The 17,382-nt window shown below is 49.3% G+C and overlaps 10 non-coding genes across 10 annotated transcripts; all 10 read left to right on the top strand.

Moving 5' to 3' along the window:
• The first annotated feature begins 418 nt into the window (after positions 1-418).
• Positions 419-499, top strand: LOC126057482 (small nucleolar RNA SNORD115). Its single transcript, XR_007512568.1, has one exon. It is a non-coding gene; the product is annotated as a small nucleolar RNA SNORD115 (small nucleolar RNA).
• Positions 500-2,116: 1,617 nt separating this feature from the next.
• On the top strand, positions 2,117-2,194 carry LOC126057853 (small nucleolar RNA SNORD115). Its single transcript, XR_007512924.1, has one exon. It is a non-coding gene; the product is annotated as a small nucleolar RNA SNORD115 (small nucleolar RNA).
• A 1,618-nt stretch (positions 2,195-3,812) lies between these two features.
• On the top strand, positions 3,813-3,893 carry LOC126057483 (small nucleolar RNA SNORD115). The gene has a single exon (XR_007512569.1). It is a non-coding gene; the product is annotated as a small nucleolar RNA SNORD115 (small nucleolar RNA).
• Positions 3,894-5,510: 1,617 nt separating this feature from the next.
• Positions 5,511-5,588, top strand: LOC126057854 (small nucleolar RNA SNORD115). The gene has a single exon (XR_007512925.1). It is a non-coding gene; the product is annotated as a small nucleolar RNA SNORD115 (small nucleolar RNA).
• Positions 5,589-7,206: 1,618 nt separating this feature from the next.
• On the top strand, positions 7,207-7,287 carry LOC126057484 (small nucleolar RNA SNORD115). Its single transcript, XR_007512570.1, has one exon. It is a non-coding gene; the product is annotated as a small nucleolar RNA SNORD115 (small nucleolar RNA).
• Positions 7,288-8,904: 1,617 nt separating this feature from the next.
• On the top strand, positions 8,905-8,982 carry LOC126057855 (small nucleolar RNA SNORD115). Its single transcript, XR_007512928.1, has one exon. It is a non-coding gene; the product is annotated as a small nucleolar RNA SNORD115 (small nucleolar RNA).
• A 1,618-nt stretch (positions 8,983-10,600) lies between these two features.
• Positions 10,601-10,681, top strand: LOC126057485 (small nucleolar RNA SNORD115). The gene has a single exon (XR_007512571.1). It is a non-coding gene; the product is annotated as a small nucleolar RNA SNORD115 (small nucleolar RNA).
• A 1,617-nt stretch (positions 10,682-12,298) lies between these two features.
• On the top strand, positions 12,299-12,376 carry LOC126057856 (small nucleolar RNA SNORD115). Its single transcript, XR_007512929.1, has one exon. It is a non-coding gene; the product is annotated as a small nucleolar RNA SNORD115 (small nucleolar RNA).
• A 1,618-nt stretch (positions 12,377-13,994) lies between these two features.
• LOC126057486 (small nucleolar RNA SNORD115) lies at positions 13,995-14,075 on the top strand. The gene has a single exon (XR_007512572.1). It is a non-coding gene; the product is annotated as a small nucleolar RNA SNORD115 (small nucleolar RNA).
• A 1,617-nt stretch (positions 14,076-15,692) lies between these two features.
• Positions 15,693-15,770, top strand: LOC126057857 (small nucleolar RNA SNORD115). The gene has a single exon (XR_007512930.1). It is a non-coding gene; the product is annotated as a small nucleolar RNA SNORD115 (small nucleolar RNA).
• Positions 15,771-17,382: the final 1,612 nt, after the last annotated feature.

Genomic DNA, 17,382 nt, shown 5'->3' on the forward strand with positions numbered 1-17,382 from the left:
AAATGAATAGCCTGTTCTTGGCTGGGACTTCCTGAGTACTTTTCTCCATTCGGAGTCCTCTATGCCTTGTCTTGATCTGGCACGCGTCTGCCTTTCTGTCAAGGGTCAGCAGTCTCACTAATGGGAGAGAAGTGTGTGTCTTGATTTCGTCCCTCTTTTGGGCTATATGTGGAAAAAGCATAGCTGTTAGGCAATGAATGTCTCTCGTCTGATGTCTGACTTACTTCTTTGCCCTTCCTCAAAGGATTGCAAGGTCGAAGCCTGTTTTCCTGCTTTCATGAGGGTCAAGCTAGTCCCCGGGAAACCGGAAGAGGATGTGCGAACCTTCTCATCCTGCGTGATTGCGGGCTGGATGGACGATATCGGTGGTGAGGAACTTGAAGACTCAGGTGATTTCTCCCGGGGATTGAGATGTCTCGGGTCAACGAAGACACCTCAACTTGTCTCCAAGAGAGATGATGACATAAAAATCATGCTCAATAGGATCCCGCTGAGGCCCAGAGAGAAACTCCTTTTCCCTAACGTTAATGATCTGCTTCAGAGTGGACCCCCGTTTGGATCCCTTTTTCCTCCACCAAGTGATCAAAAACTCCTCCCTGACCGATTTTGGTCATGCTGATTCCTTGGCTCTTTTCGTCTTTTTCTGTCATTTGGAAAGACCTGCTTTCAGGAGATTCACCACCGAAAGAACTCAAGGTGAGTGAATGATGGCGGTTCTCCCTTGTCTCTGGTGACACTTAGACAAGTGAAAATGGAGCCCAAGAGGCAGTCGGGTTTTGTGGAAAAGCTGAGACGTGTCCCCTGCTTTGAGCTTGACCTGACCTATTGACCAAGTGGCGGTGATATGCACGGGTGGATAGGTAGGAAGCACAGGAACCTAGAAGAATTTCCACTTGAGTAATTTTTGATCGTCCGGTTCCCAGTCGGGTATGTCTACGGAATTTGAGAATATTTTCAACTCTCAACTCTTTACGGGATGGGAGTGTGTAGCAGCTCTACTGGAGAAACCAGAGAGACTTGCCCTAGTTGAAAGCCTGTGTCAGTTGCGACTGGACTCTTAGGATCTCCAGGGCGTCTTTCCCAGACATCTTGGTATTGGATGAAGACTGGAGTAGCCTGATACCTCGCTGTAGCATTCAAGAAAAGGCAGCAGCACCACTATCTGAGTCAAAAAGCTAATGCCAGGCTCAATACCATTCGGTACGTGGGTCGCGAGCGTCATGACTCGTTTCAGGTTCATACCACAGGAGGTCAGGATCTGCTGACAGCCTAATCAGGCAATGCAGGCATAACTGCTGCCTTCCACATGTGGAAAGATCATTTTCTTGACAGATCTTTGGAATCTTGTAGAGATTCCATAGAACTCCTTTTCCGTGTGCCCCACGGGATCCTCTGATGCTTGATATACGGGAGGAGATGTGTTCCCTCTCTGGGGATTATTGGGGCCTGAGGTAGATTCGATTGTGTCTCTCCATGGCTCAGTGGTGAAACGAAAGCGTTGAAGGACTGTGGCAATTTTAACAAGTGTTGGCAGAATTCTTGGAAAGCTATTCTTTTCCAAATGTCCTCCAGCTGATTTGAAGATCCCCCGGTGCTGGGGACTCTTGGGTGCCATTTCCCGGGAGTCCGCACACATTGGACAGTGCCCGTGGACGCATAGTTGGCTGCCTTCAACACATCAGTCAGGCTTAAGCAATGGCAAAGGCTCCTTTTGCCTGGGTCCTCCTGTAAATTTGTGCTACATCCAGAGACCTCTCTGCCTTCTTCTGAATATTGCATGATTCTCTCCTTCTGTCATGGGTCAGCAGACTCCCCAGTGGGTTGCAAATGGCTGTCTTGATTTTGTCCATGTGTTCGCGAATGTCTGGCTGAAAGCCTAGCCTTAGGGAAGTGAGTTTCTCTTCTGGGATCTCTGTCTTACTGATTTCCCCTTTTCAAAGGGTTAGTGAGGTCGATGTCTCTTGTCCTGCTTTCATGGGGGTCAAGCCAACTGCCCGGGAAACTGGAAGATGATGTGTGAACGCTCTCATCCACTGTCCTTCCTGGGTGGAAGGAAGACATTTGTGGTAAGCATCTTCAGGTCTCAGGGGATTTTTCCTGGGGAGTGATATGGCCGGGGTCAATGATGACATAATCTGTCTGGAAGAGAGATGATGACCTAAAAATCATGCTCAGAGAGGTTATGCTGAGGCCCTGTGGGAAAGTCCTTTGGCCCAGCCTTACAGATCTTCTTTAGAGCGGACTCCCATTTTGATTTCTTTCACCTGCACCAAGTAATCCAAAAGACCTGGGTGGCCGATTTTGGTCAGGTTGATTCCTTGGCTCTTTTCCTCTTTTTGTGTCCTTTAGCAAAACCTGCCTCCGAGGAGTTCACCGTTGCGAGGACAAAAGGTGAGGGATTTCCCGTGATTTGCCCTGGCCCCATCTGACACTTAGGCAAGTGAGGATACACCACAAAAGGCAGTAGGGTTTGCTGACAAGGCTGAGGCATGTCCCCTGGTGTGTGCTTGACCTTGCCTGGTTGACTAAGTGGCGGTGACGTGCGTGGGTGGATACTTAGGAATCAGAGAATCCTGAAACATGTGCGCTGGAGTCATCTGCGATAGCCTGGGCCCAAGTCCGATACGGCCTACCGAAATGGGAGAAACGGCCAACTAGAACAATGTATTTTCCCAAGATATTTATGAGATGTGAATGGCTCAGAGCTCTACAGGAGACTGGTCAACTTGCTGTAATTGAAAGCGTGTGTCAGTTGCGGCTGGACTCGCAGGATTTGCAGGTCGCTTTTCCCGTGAATCTTGAAATTGGATGAGCGACTCAGTAGTCTGATAGCTGGCTCCAGCTTTCAAGTAAAGGTAGCTGCACAGATAACTGCGTAGAAAATCTAAAGTCAGGGTCGATGCCAGGTGTGAAGGGGACACGAGGGTCAGGAGCACTTTCAGGTTGATGCCACAGGAGGTCATGTTTCCCTGGAGCTCTAGACAGTGAAAGCAGGCGTAAGTGCTGCCTTGCACATGTGCAAAGATCCCTGTTCCTACAGAGTTGGTTGGAATCCTGTAGAGGTTCCATAAGACTCCTGCTCTCTTTGTGCCAAGGAATCCTCTGATGGTTGATAAACAGGAGGAGATGTGTTCCCTGTGTTCCCATTCTTTGGGAATGAGGTGGCCTTGACTGTGTCTCTCCATGGCACAAGGGTGAAATCAAACTCTGGAAATGCCTAGTTGATTTGGGGGCCAAATTCTTGGTGAAAGCACTCTTCCGAGTGTCCCACAGCTCATTTGAAGATCCCCAGTTTTGGGAACCCTTGGATGTCATTTCCTGGAAGTGCTCGTGCACGGATCCGTGCCTGTGGACACAGATTCGGCTTCCTCGTAGACATTAGCCGGGGCTGATCAAATGAATAGCCTGTTCTTGGCTGGGACTTCCTGAGTACTTTTCTCCATTCGGAGTCCTCTATGCCTTGTCTTGATCTGGCACGCGTCTGCCTTTCTGTCAAGGGTCAGCAGTCTCACTAATGGGCGAGAAGTGTGTGTCTTGATTTCGTCCCTCTTTTGGGCTATATGTGGAACAAGCATAGCTGTTAGGCAATGAATGTCTCTCGTCTGATGTCTGACTTACTTCTTTGCCCTTCCTCAAAGGATTGCAAGGTCGAAGCCTGTTTTCCTGCTTTCATGAGGGTCAAGCTAGTCCCCGGGAAACCGGAAGAGGATGTGCGAACCTTCTCATCCTGCGTGATTGCGGGCTGGATGGACGATATCGGTGGTGAGGAACTTGAAGACTCAGGTGATTTCTCCCGGGGATTGAGATGTCTTGGGTCAACGAAGACACCTCAACTTGTCTCCAAGAGAGATGATGACATAAAAATCATGCTCAATAGGATCCCGCTGAGGCCCAGAGAGAAACTCCTTTTCCCTAACGTTAATGATCTGCTTCAGAGTGGACCCCCGTTTGGATCCCTTTTTCCTCCACCAAGTGATCAAAAACTCCTCCCTGACCGATTTTGGTCATGCTGATTCCTTGGCTCTTTTCGTCTTTTTCTGTCATTTGGAAAGACCTGCTTTCAGGAGATTCACCACCGAAAGAACTCAAGGTGAGTGAATGATGGCGGTTCTCCCTTGTCTCTGGTGACACTTAGACAAGTGAAAATGGAGCCCAAGAGGCAGTCGGGTTTTGTGGAAAAGCTGAGACGTGTCCCCTGCTTTGAGCTTGACCTGACCTATTGACCAAGTGGCGGTGATATGCACGGGTGGATAGGTAGGAAGCACAGGAACCTAGAAGAATTTCCACTTGAGTAATTTTTGATCGTCCGGTTCCCAGTCGGGTATGTCTACGGAATTTGAGAATATTTTCAACTCTCAACTCTTTACGGGATGGGAGTGTGTAGCAGCTCTACTGGAGAAACCAGAGAGACTTGCCCTAGTTGAAAGCCTGTGTCAGTTGCGACTGGACTCTTAGGATCTCCAGGGCGTCTTTCCCAGACATCTTGGTATTGGATGAAGACTGGAGTAGCCTGATACCTCGCTGTAGCATTCAAGAAAAGGCAGCAGCACCACTATCTGAGTCAAAAAGCTAATGCCAGGCTCAATACCATTCGGTACGTGGGTCGCGAGCGTCATGACTCGTTTCAGGTTCATACCACAGGAGGTCAGGATCTGCTGACAGCCTAATCAGGCAATGCAGGCATAACTGCTGCCTTCCACATGTGGAAAGATCATTTTCTTGACAGATCTTTGGAATCTTGTAGAGATTCCATAGAACTCCTTTTCCGTGTGCCCCACGGGATCCTCTGATGCTTGATATACGGGAGGAGATGTGTTCCCTCTCTGGGGATTATTGGGGCCTGAGGTAGATTCGATTGTGTCTCTCCATGGCTCAGTGGTGAAACGAAAGCGTTGAAGGACTGTGGCAATTTTAACAAGTGTTGGCAGAATTCTTGGAAAGCTATTCTTTTCCAAATGTCCTCCAGCTGATTTGAAGATCCCCCGGTGCTGGGGACTCTTGGGTGCCATTTCCCGGGAGTCCGCACACATTGGACAGTGCCCGTGGACGCATAGTTGGCTGCCTTCAACACATCAGTCAGGCTTAAGCAATGGCAAAGGCTCCTTTTGCCTGGGTCCTCCTGTAAATTTGTGCTACATCCAGAGACCTCTCTGCCTTCTTCTGAATATTGCATGATTCTCTCCTTCTGTCATGGGTCAGCAGACTCCCCAGTGGGTTGCAAATGGCTCTCTTGATTTTGTCCATGTGTTCGCGAATGTCTGGCTGAAAGCCTAGCCTTAGGGAAGTGAGTTTCTCTTCTGGGATCTCTGTCTTACTGATTTCCCCTTTTCAAAGGGTTAGTGAGGTCGATGTCTCTTGTCCTGCTTTCATGGGGGTCAAGCCAACTGCCCGGGAAACTGGAAGATGATGTGTGAACGCTCTCATCCACTGTCCTTCCTGGGTGGAAGGAAGACATTTGTGGTAAGCATCTTCAGGTCTCAGGGGATTTTTCCTGGGGAGTGATATGGCCGGGGTCAATGATGACATAATCTGTCTGGAAGAGAGATGATGACCTAAAAATCATGCTCAGAGAGGTTATGCTGAGGCCCTGTGGGAAAGTCCTTTGGCCCAGCCTTACAGATCTTCTTTAGAGCGGACTCCCATTTTGATTTCTTTCACCTGCACCAAGTAATCCAAAAGACCTGGGTGGCCGATTTTGGTCAGGTTGATTCCTTGGCTCTTTTCCTCTTTTTGTGTCCTTTAGCAAAACCTGCCTCCGAGGAGTTCACCGTTGCGAGGACAAAAGGTGAGGGATTTCCCGTGATTTGCCCTGGCCCCATCTGACACTTAGGCAAGTGAGGATACACCACAAAAGGCAGTAGCGTTTGCTGACAAGGCTGAGGCATGTCCCCTGGTGTGTGCTTGACCTTGCCTGGTTGACTAAGTGGCGGTGACGTGCGTGGGTGGATACTTAGGAATCAGAGAATCCTGAAACATGTGCGCTGGAGTCATCTGCGATAGCCTGGGCCCAAGTCCGATACGGCCTACCGAAATGGGAGAAACGGCCAACTAGAACAATGTATTTTCCCAAGATATTTATGAGATGTGAATGGCTCAGAGCTCTACAGGAGACTGGTCAACTTGCTGTAATTGAAAGCGTGTGTCAGTTGCGGCTGGACTCGCAGGATTTGCAGGTCGCTTTTCCCGTGAATCTTGAAATTGGATGAGCGACTCAGTAGTCTGATAGCTGGCTCCAGCTTTCAAGTAAAGGTAGCTGCACAGATAACTGCGTAGAAAATCTAAAGTCAGGGTCGATGCCAGGTGTGAAGGGGACACGAGGGTCAGGAGCACTTTCAGGTTGATGCCACAGGAGGTCATGTTTCCCTGGAGCTCTAGACAGTGAAAGCAGGCGTAAGTGCTGCCTTGCACATGTGCAAAGATCCCTGTTCCTACAGAGTTGGTTGGAATCCTGTAGAGGTTCCATAAGACTCCTGCTCTCTTTGTGCCAAGGAATCCTCTGATGGTTGATAAACAGGAGGAGATGTGTTCCCTGTGTTCCCATTCTTTGGGAATGAGGTGGCCTTGACTGTGTCTCTCCATGGCACAAGGGTGAAATCAAACTCTGGAAATGCCTAGTTGATTTGGGGGCCAAATTCTTGGTGAAAGCACTCTTCCGAGTGTCCCACAGCTCATTTGAAGATCCCCAGTTTTGGGAACCCTTGGATGTCATTTCCTGGAAGTGCTCGTGCACGGATCCGTGCCTGTGGACACAGATTCGGCTTCCTCGTAGACATTAGCCGGGGCTGATCAAATGAATAGCCTGTTCTTGGCTGGGACTTCCTGAGTACTTTTCTCCATTCGGAGTCCTCTATGCCTTGTCTTGATCTGGCACGCGTCTGCCTTTCTGTCAAGGGTCAGCAGTCTCACTAATGGGCGAGAAGTGTGTGTCTTGATTTCGTCCCTCTTTTGGGCTATATGTGGAACAAGCATAGCTGTTAGGCAATGAATGTCTCTCGTCTGATGTCTGACTTACTTCTTTGCCCTTCCTCAAAGGATTGCAAGGTCGAAGCCTGTTTTCCTGCTTTCATGAGGGTCAAGCTAGTCCCCGGGAAACCGGAAGAGGATGTGCGAACCTTCTCATCCTGCGTGATTGCGGGCTGGATGGACGATATCGGTGGTGAGGAACTTGAAGACTCAGGTGATTTCTCCCGGGGATTGAGATGTCTCGGGTCAACGAAGACACCTCAACTTGTCTCCAAGAGAGATGATGACATAAAAATCATGCTCAATAGGATCCCGCTGAGGCCCAGAGAGAAACTCCTTTTCCCTAACGTTAATGATCTGCTTCAGAGTGGACCCCCGTTTGGATCCCTTTTTCCTCCACCAAGTGATCAAAAACTCCTCCCTGACCGATTTTGGTCATGCTGATTCCTTGGCTCTTTTCGTCTTTTTCTGTCATTTGGAAAGACCTGCTTTCAGGAGATTCACCACCGAAAGAACTCAAGGTGAGTGAATGATGGCGGTTCTCCCTTGTCTCTGGTGACACTTAGACAAGTGAAAATGGAGCCCAAGAGGCAGTCGGGTTTTGTGGAAAAGCTGAGACGTGTCCCCTGCTTTGAGCTTGACCTGACCTATTGACCAAGTGGCGGTGATATGCACGGGTGGATAGGTAGGAAGCACAGGAACCTAGAAGAATTTCCACTTGAGTAATTTTTGATCGTCCGGTTCCCAGTCGGGTATGTCTACGGAATTTGAGAATATTTTCAACTCTCAACTCTTTACGGGATGGGAGTGTGTAGCAGCTCTACTGGAGAAACCAGAGAGACTTGCCCTAGTTGAAAGCCTGTGTCAGTTGCGACTGGACTCTTAGGATCTCCAGGGCGTCTTTCCCAGACATCTTGGTATTGGATGAAGACTGGAGTAGCCTGATACCTCGCTGTAGCATTCAAGAAAAGGCAGCAGCACCACTATCTGAGTCAAAAAGCTAATGCCAGGCTCAATACCATTCGGTACGTGGGTCGCGAGCGTCATGACTCGTTTCAGGTTCATACCACAGGAGGTCAGGATCTGCTGACAGCCTAATCAGGCAATGCAGGCATAACTGCTGCCTTCCACATGTGGAAAGATCATTTTCTTGACAGATCTTTGGAATCTTGTAGAGATTCCATAGAACTCCTTTTCCGTGTGCCCCACGGGATCCTCTGATGCTTGATATACGGGAGGAGATGTGTTCCCTCTCTGGGGATTATTGGGGCCTGAGGTAGATTCGATTGTGTCTCTCCATGGCTCAGTGGTGAAACGAAAGCGTTGAAGGACTGTGGCAATTTTAACAAGTGTTGGCAGAATTCTTGGAAAGCTATTCTTTTCCAAATGTCCTCCAGCTGATTTGAAGATCCCCCGGTGCTGGGGACTCTTGGGTGCCATTTCCCGGGAGTCCGCACACATTGGACAGTGCCCGTGGACGCATAGTTGGCTGCCTTCAACACATCAGTCAGGCTTAAGCAATGGCAAAGGCTCCTTTTGCCTGGGTCCTCCTGTAAATTTGTGCTACATCCAGAGACCTCTCTGCCTTCTTCTGAATATTGCATGATTCTCTCCTTCTGTCATGGGTCAGCAGACTCCCCAGTGGGTTGCAAATGGCTGTCTTGATTTTGTCCATGTGTTCGCGAATGTCTGGCTGAAAGCCTAGCCTTAGGGAAGTGAGTTTCTCTTCTGGGATCTCTGTCTTACTGATTTCCCCTTTTCAAAGGGTTAGTGAGGTCGATGTCTCTTGTCCTGCTTTCATGGGGGTCAAGCCAACTGCCCGGGAAACTGGAAGATGATGTGTGAACGCTCTCATCCACTGTCCTTCCTGGGTGGAAGGAAGACATTTGTGGTAAGCATCTTCAGGTCTCAGGGGATTTTTCCTGGGGAGTGATATGGCCGGGGTCAATGATGACATAATCTGTCTGGAAGAGAGATGATGACCTAAAAATCATGCTCAGAGAGGTTATGCTGAGGCCCTGTGGGAAAGTCCTTTGGCCCAGCCTTACAGATCTTCTTTAGAGCGGACTCCCATTTTGATTTCTTTCACCTGCACCAAGTAATCCAAAAGACCTGGGTGGCCGATTTTGGTCAGGTTGATTCCTTGGCTCTTTTCCTCTTTTTGTGTCCTTTAGCAAAACCTGCCTCCGAGGAGTTCACCGTTGCGAGGACAAAAGGTGAGGGATTTCCCGTGATTTGCCCTGGCCCCATCTGACACTTAGGCAAGTGAGGATACACCACAAAAGGCAGTAGGGTTTGCTGACAAGGCTGAGGCATGTCCCCTGGTGTGTGCTTGACCTTGCCTGGTTGACTAAGTGGCGGTGACGTGCGTGGGTGGATACTTAGGAATCAGAGAATCCTGAAACATGTGCGCTGGAGTCATCTGCGATAGCCTGGGCCCAAGTCCGATACGGCCTACCGAAATGGGAGAAACGGCCAACTAGAACAATGTATTTTCCCAAGATATTTATGAGATGTGAATGGCTCAGAGCTCTACAGGAGACTGGTCAACTTGCTGTAATTGAAAGCGTGTGTCAGTTGCGGCTGGACTCGCAGGATTTGCAGGTCGCTTTTCCCGTGAATCTTGAAATTGGATGAGCGACTCAGTAGTCTGATAGCTGGCTCCAGCTTTCAAGTAAAGGTAGCTGCACAGATAACTGCGTAGAAAATCTAAAGTCAGGGTCGATGCCAGGTGTGAAGGGGACACGAGGGTCAGGAGCACTTTCAGGTTGATGCCACAGGAGGTCATGTTTCCCTGGAGCTCTAGACAGTGAAAGCAGGCGTAAGTGCTGCCTTGCACATGTGCAAAGATCCCTGTTCCTACAGAGTTGGTTGGAATCCTGTAGAGGTTCCATAAGACTCCTGCTCTCTTTGTGCCAAGGAATCCTCTGATGGTTGATAAACAGGAGGAGATGTGTTCCCTGTGTTCCCATTCTTTGGGAATGAGGTGGCCTTGACTGTGTCTCTCCATGGCACAAGGGTGAAATCAAACTCTGGAAATGCCTAGTTGATTTGGGGGCCAAATTCTTGGTGAAAGCACTCTTCCGAGTGTCCCACAGCTCATTTGAAGATCCCCAGTTTTGGGAACCCTTGGATGTCATTTCCTGGAAGTGCTCGTGCACGGATCCGTGCCTGTGGACACAGATTCGGCTTCCTCGTAGACATTAGCCGGGGCTGATCAAATGAATAGCCTGTTCTTGGCTGGGACTTCCTGAGTACTTTTCTCCATTCGGAGTCCTCTATGCCTTGTCTTGATCTGGCACGCGTCTGCCTTTCTGTCAAGGGTCAGCAGTCTCACTAATGGGCGAGAAGTGTGTGTCTTGATTTCGTCCCTCTTTTGGGCTATATGTGGAACAAGCATAGCTGTTAGGCAATGAATGTCTCTCGTCTGATGTCTGACTTACTTCTTTGCCCTTCCTCAAAGGATTGCAAGGTCGAAGCCTGTTTTCCTGCTTTCATGAGGGTCAAGCTAGTCCCCGGGAAACCGGAAGAGGATGTGCGAACCTTCTCATCCTGCGTGATTGCGGGCTGGATGGACGATATCGGTGGTGAGGAACTTGAAGACTCAGGTGATTTCTCCCGGGGATTGAGATGTCTCGGGTCAACGAAGACACCTCAACTTGTCTCCAAGAGAGATGATGACATAAAAATCATGCTCAATAGGATCCCGCTGAGGCCCAGAGAGAAACTCCTTTTCCCTAACGTTAATGATCTGCTTCAGAGTGGACCCCCGTTTGGATCCCTTTTTCCTCCACCAAGTGATCAAAAACTCCTCCCTGACCGATTTTGGTCATGCTGATTCCTTGGCTCTTTTCGTCTTTTTCTGTCATTTGGAAAGACCTGCTTTCAGGAGATTCACCACCGAAAGAACTCAAGGTGAGTGAATGATGGCGGTTCTCCCTTGTCTCTGGTGACACTTAGACAAGTGAAAATGGAGCCCAAGAGGCAGTCGGGTTTTGTGGAAAAGCTGAGACGTGTCCCCTGCTTTGAGCTTGACCTGACCTATTGACCAAGTGGCGGTGATATGCACGGGTGGATAGGTAGGAAGCACAGGAACCTAGAAGAATTTCCACTTGAGTAATTTTTGATCGTCCGGTTCCCAGTCGGGTATGTCTACGGAATTTGAGAATATTTTCAACTCTCAACTCTTTACGGGATGGGAGTGTGTAGCAGCTCTACTGGAGAAACCAGAGAGACTTGCCCTAGTTGAAAGCCTGTGTCAGTTGCGACTGGACTCTTAGGATCTCCAGGGCGTCTTTCCCAGACATCTTGGTATTGGATGAAGACTGGAGTAGCCTGATACCTCGCTGTAGCATTCAAGAAAAGGCAGCAGCACCACTATCTGAGTCAAAAAGCTAATGCCAGGCTCAATACCATTCGGTACGTGGGTCGCGAGCGTCATGACTCGTTTCAGGTTCATACCACAGGAGGTCAGGATCTGCTGACAGCCTAATCAGGCAATGCAGGCATAACTGCTGCCTTCCACATGTGGAAAGATCATTTTCTTGACAGATCTTTGGAATCTTGTAGAGATTCCATAGAACTCCTTTTCCGTGTGCCCCACGGGATCCTCTGATGCTTGATATACGGGAGGAGATGTGTTCCCTCTCTGGGGATTATTGGGGCCTGAGGTAGATTCGATTGTGTCTCTCCATGGCTCAGTGGTGAAACGAAAGCGTTGAAGGACTGTGGCAATTTTAACAAGTGTTGGCAGAATTCTTGGAAAGCTATTCTTTTCCAAATGTCCTCCAGCTGATTTGAAGATCCCCCGGTGCTGGGGACTCTTGGGTGCCATTTCCCGGGAGTCCGCACACATTGGACAGTGCCCGTGGACGCATAGTTGGCTGCCTTCAACACATCAGTCAGGCTTAAGCAATGGCAAAGGCTCCTTTTGCCTGGGTCCTCCTGTAAATTTGTGCTACATCCAGAGACCTCTCTGCCTTCTTCTGAATATTGCATGATTCTCTCCTTCTGTCATGGGTCAGCAGACTCCCCAGTGGGTTGCAAATGGCTGTCTTGATTTTGTCCATGTGTTCGCGAATGTCTGGCTGAAAGCCTAGCCTTAGGGAAGTGAGTTTCTCTTCTGGGATCTCTGTCTTACTGATTTCCCCTTTTCAAAGGGTTAGTGAGGTCGATGTCTCTTGTCCTGCTTTCATGGGGGTCAAGCCAACTGCCCGGGAAACTGGAAGATGATGTGTGAACGCTCTCATCCACTGTCCTTCCTGGGTGGAAGGAAGACATTTGTGGTAAGCATCTTCAGGTCTCAGGGGATTTTTCCTGGGGAGTGATATGGCCGGGGTCAATGATGACATAATCTGTCTGGAAGAGAGATGATGACCTAAAAATCATGCTCAGAGAGGTTATGCTGAGGCCCTGTGGGAAAGTCCTTTGGCCCAGCCTTACAGATCTTCTTTAGAGCGGACTCCCATTTTGATTTCTTTCACCTGCACCAAGTAATCCAAAAGACCTGGGTGGCCGATTTTGGTCAGGTTGATTCCTTGGCTCTTTTCCTCTTTTTGTGTCCTTTAGCAAAACCTGCCTCCGAGGAGTTCACCGTTGCGAGGACAAAAGGTGAGGGATTTCCCGTGATTTGCCCTGGCCCCATCTGACACTTAGGCAAGTGAGGATACACCACAAAAGGCAGTAGGGTTTGCTGACAAGGCTGAGGCATGTCCCCTGGTGTGTGCTTGACCTTGCCTGGTTGACTAAGTGGCGGTGACGTGCGTGGGTGGATACTTAGGAATCAGAGAATCCTGAAACATGTGCGCTGGAGTCATCTGCGATAGCCTGGGCCCAAGTCCGATACGGCCTACCGAAATGGGAGAAACGGCCAACTAGAACAATGTATTTTCCCAAGATATTTATGAGATGTGAATGGCTCAGAGCTCTACAGGAGACTGGTCAACTTGCTGTAATTGAAAGCGTGTGTCAGTTGCGGCTGGACTCGCAGGATTTGCAGGTCGCTTTTCCCGTGAATCTTGAAATTGGATGAGCGACTCAGTAGTCTGATAGCTGGCTCCAGCTTTCAAGTAAAGGTAGCTGCACAGATAACTGCGTAGAAAATCTAAAGTCAGGGTCGATGCCAGGTGTGAAGGGGACACGAGGGTCAGGAGCACTTTCAGGTTGATGCCACAGGAGGTCATGTTTCCCTGGAGCTCTAGACAGTGAAAGCAGGCGTAAGTGCTGCCTTGCACATGTGCAAAGATCCCTGTTCCTACAGAGTTGGTTGGAATCCTGTAGAGGTTCCATAAGACTCCTGCTCTCTTTGTGCCAAGGAATCCTCTGATGGTTGATAAACAGGAGGAGATGTGTTCCCTGTGTTCCCATTCTTTGGGAATGAGGTGGCCTTGACTGTGTCTCTCCATGGCACAAGGGTGAAATCAAACTCTGGAAATGCCTAGTTGATTTGGGGGCCAAATTCTTGGTGAAAGCACTCTTCCGAGTGTCCCACAGCTCATTTGAAGATCCCCAGTTTTGGGAACCCTTGGATGTCATTTCCTGGAAGTGCTCGTGCACGGATCCGTGCCTGTGGACACAGATTCGGCTTCCTCGTAGACATTAGCCGGGGCTGATCAAATGAATAGCCTGTTCTTGGCTGGGACTTCCTGAGTACTTTTCTCCATTCGGAGTCCTCTATGCCTTGTCTTGATCTGGCACGCGTCTGCCTTTCTGTCAAGGGTCAGCAGTCTCACTAATGGGCGAGAAGTGTGTGTCTTGATTTCGTCCCTCTTTTGGGCTATATGTGGAACAAGCATAGCTGTTAGGCAATGAATGTCTCTCGTCTGATGTCTGACTTACTTCTTTGCCCTTCCTCAAAGGATTGCAAGGTCGAAGCCTGTTTTCCTGCTTTCATGAGGGTCAAGCTAGTCCCCGGGAAACCGGAAGAGGATGTGCGAACCTTCTCATCCTGCGTGATTGCGGGCTGGATGGACGATATCGGTGGTGAGGAACTTGAAGACTCAGGTGATTTCTCCCGGGGATTGAGATGTCTCGGGTCAACGAAGACACCTCAACTTGTCTCCAAGAGAGATGATGACATAAAAATCATGCTCAATAGGATCCCGCTGAGGCCCAGAGAGAAACTCCTTTTCCCTAACGTTAATGATCTGCTTCAGAGTGGACCCCCGTTTGGATCCCTTTTTCCTCCACCAAGTGATCAAAAACTCCTCCCTGACCGATTTTGGTCATGCTGATTCCTTGGCTCTTTTCGTCTTTTTCTGTCATTTGGAAAGACCTGCTTTCAGGAGATTCACCACCGAAAGAACTCAAGGTGAGTGAATGATGGCGGTTCTCCCTTGTCTCTGGTGACACTTAGACAAGTGAAAATGGAGCCCAAGAGGCAGTCGGGTTTTGTGGAAAAGCTGAGACGTGTCCCCTGCTTTGAGCTTGACCTGACCTATTGACCAAGTGGCGGTGATATGCACGGGTGGATAGGTAGGAAGCACAGGAACCTAGAAGAATTTCCACTTGAGTAATTTTTGATCGTCCGGTTCCCAGTCGGGTATGTCTACGGAATTTGAGAATATTTTCAACTCTCAACTCTTTACGGGATGGGAGTGTGTAGCAGCTCTACTGGAGAAACCAGAGAGACTTGCCCTAGTTGAAAGCCTGTGTCAGTTGCGACTGGACTCTTAGGATCTCCAGGGCGTCTTTCCCAGACATCTTGGTATTGGATGAAGACTGGAGTAGCCTGATACCTCGCTGTAGCATTCAAGAAAAGGCAGCAGCACCACTATCTGAGTCAAAAAGCTAATGCCAGGCTCAATACCATTCGGTACGTGGGTCGCGAGCGTCATGACTCGTTTCAGGTTCATACCACAGGAGGTCAGGATCTGCTGACAGCCTAATCAGGCAATGCAGGCATAACTGCTGCCTTCCACATGTGGAAAGATCATTTTCTTGACAGATCTTTGGAATCTTGTAGAGATTCCATAGAACTCCTTTTCCGTGTGCCCCACGGGATCCTCTGATGCTTGATATACGGGAGGAGATGTGTTCCCTCTCTGGGGATTATTGGGGCCTGAGGTAGATTCGATTGTGTCTCTCCATGGCTCAGTGGTGAAACGAAAGCGTTGAAGGACTGTGGCAATTTTAACAAGTGTTGGCAGAATTCTTGGAAAGCTATTCTTTTCCAAATGTCCTCCAGCTGATTTGAAGATCCCCCGGTGCTGGGGACTCTTGGGTGCCATTTCCCGGGAGTCCGCACACATTGGACAGTGCCCGTGGACGCATAGTTGGCTGCCTTCAACACATCAGTCAGGCTTAAGCAATGGCAAAGGCTCCTTTTGCCTGGGTCCTCCTGTAAATTTGTGCTACATCCAGAGACCTCTCTGCCTTCTTCTGAATATTGCATGATTCTCTCCTTCTGTCATGGGTCAGCAGACTCCCCAGTGGGTTGCAAATGGCTGTCTTGATTTTGTCCATGTGTTCGCGAATGTCTGGCTGAAAGCCTAGCCTTAGGGAAGTGAGTTTCTCTTCTGGGATCTCTGTCTTACTGATTTCCCCTTTTCAAAGGGTTAGTGAGGTCGATGTCTCTTGTCCTGCTTTCATGGGGGTCAAGCCAACTGCCCGGGAAACTGGAAGATGATGTGTGAACGCTCTCATCCACTGTCCTTCCTGGGTGGAAGGAAGACATTTGTGGTAAGCATCTTCAGGTCTCAGGGGATTTTTCCTGGGGAGTGATATGGCCGGGGTCAATGATGACATAATCTGTCTGGAAGAGAGATGATGACCTAAAAATCATGCTCAGAGAGGTTATGCTGAGGCCCTGTGGGAAAGTCCTTTGGCCCAGCCTTACAGATCTTCTTTAGAGCGGACTCCCATTTTGATTTCTTTCACCTGCACCAAGTAATCCAAAAGACCTGGGTGGCCGATTTTGGTCAGGTTGATTCCTTGGCTCTTTTCCTCTTTTTGTGTCCTTTAGCAAAACCTGCCTCCGAGGAGTTCACCGTTGCGAGGACAAAAGGTGAGGGATTTCCCGTGATTTGCCCTGGCCCCATCTGACACTTAGGCAAGTGAGGATACACCACAAAAGGCAGTAGGGTTTGCTGACAAGGCTGAGGCATGTCCCCTGGTGTGTGCTTGACCTTGCCTGGTTGACTAAGTGGCGGTGACGTGCGTGGGTGGATACTTAGGAATCAGAGAATCCTGAAACATGTGCGCTGGAGTCATCTGCGATAGCCTGGGCCCAAGTCCGATACGGCCTACCGAAATGGGAGAAACGGCCAACTAGAACAATGTATTTTCCCAAGATATTTATGAGATGTGAATGGCTCAGAGCTCTACAGGAGACTGGTCAACTTGCTGTAATTGAAAGCGTGTGTCAGTTGCGGCTGGACTCGCAGGATTTGCAGGTCGCTTTTCCCGTGAATCTTGAAATTGGATGAGCGACTCAGTAGTCTGATAGCTGGCTCCAGCTTTCAAGTAAAGGTAGCTGCACAGATAACTGCGTAGAAAATTTAAAGTCAGGGTCGATGCCAGGTGTGAAGGGGACACGAGGGTCAGGAGCACTTTCAGGTTGATGCCACAGGAGGTCATGTTTCCCTGGAGCTCTAGACAGTGAAAGCAGGCGTAAGTGCTGCCTTGCACATGTGCAAAGATCCCTGTTCCTACAGAGTTGGTTGGAATCCTGTAGAGGTTCCATAAGACTCCTGCTCTCTTTGTGCCAAGGAATCCTCTGATGGTTGATAAACAGGAGGAGATGTGTTCCCTGTGTTCCCATTCTTTGGGAATGAGGTGGCCTTGACTGTGTCTCTCCATGGCACAAGGGTGAAATCAAACTCTGGAAATGCCTAGTTGATTTGGGGGCCAAATTCTTGGTGAAAGCACTCTTCCGAGTGTCCCACAGCTCATTTGAAGATCCCCAGTTTTGGGAACCCTTGGATGTCATTTCCTGGAAGTGCTCGTGCACGGATCCGTGCCTGTGGACACAGATTCGGCTTCCTCGTAGACATTAGCCGGGGCTGATCAAATGAATAGCCTGTTCTTGGCTGGGACTTCCTGAGTACTTTTCTCCATTCGGAGTCCTCTATGCCTTGTCTTGATCTGGCACGCGTCTGCCTTTCTGTCAAGGGTCAGCAGTCTCACTAATGGGCGAGAAGTGTGTGTCTTGATTTCGTCCCTCTTTTGGGCTATATGTGGAACAAGCATAGCTGTTAGGCAATGAATGTCTCTCGTCTGATGTCTGACTTACTTCTTTGCCCTTCCTCAAAGGATTGCAAGGTCGAAGCCTGTTTTCCTGCTTTCATGAGGGTCAAGCTAGTCCCCGGGAAACCGGAAGAGGATGTGCGAACCTTCTCATCCTGCGTGATTGCGGGCTGGATGGACGATATCGGTGGTGAGGAACTTGAAGACTCAGGTGATTTCTCCCGGGGATTGAGA

Source organism: Elephas maximus, chromosome 13 (assembly GCF_024166365.1).
Source record: "Elephas maximus indicus isolate mEleMax1 chromosome 13, mEleMax1 primary haplotype, whole genome shotgun sequence".
NCBI lineage: Eukaryota > Metazoa > Chordata > Mammalia > Proboscidea > Elephantidae > Elephas > Elephas maximus.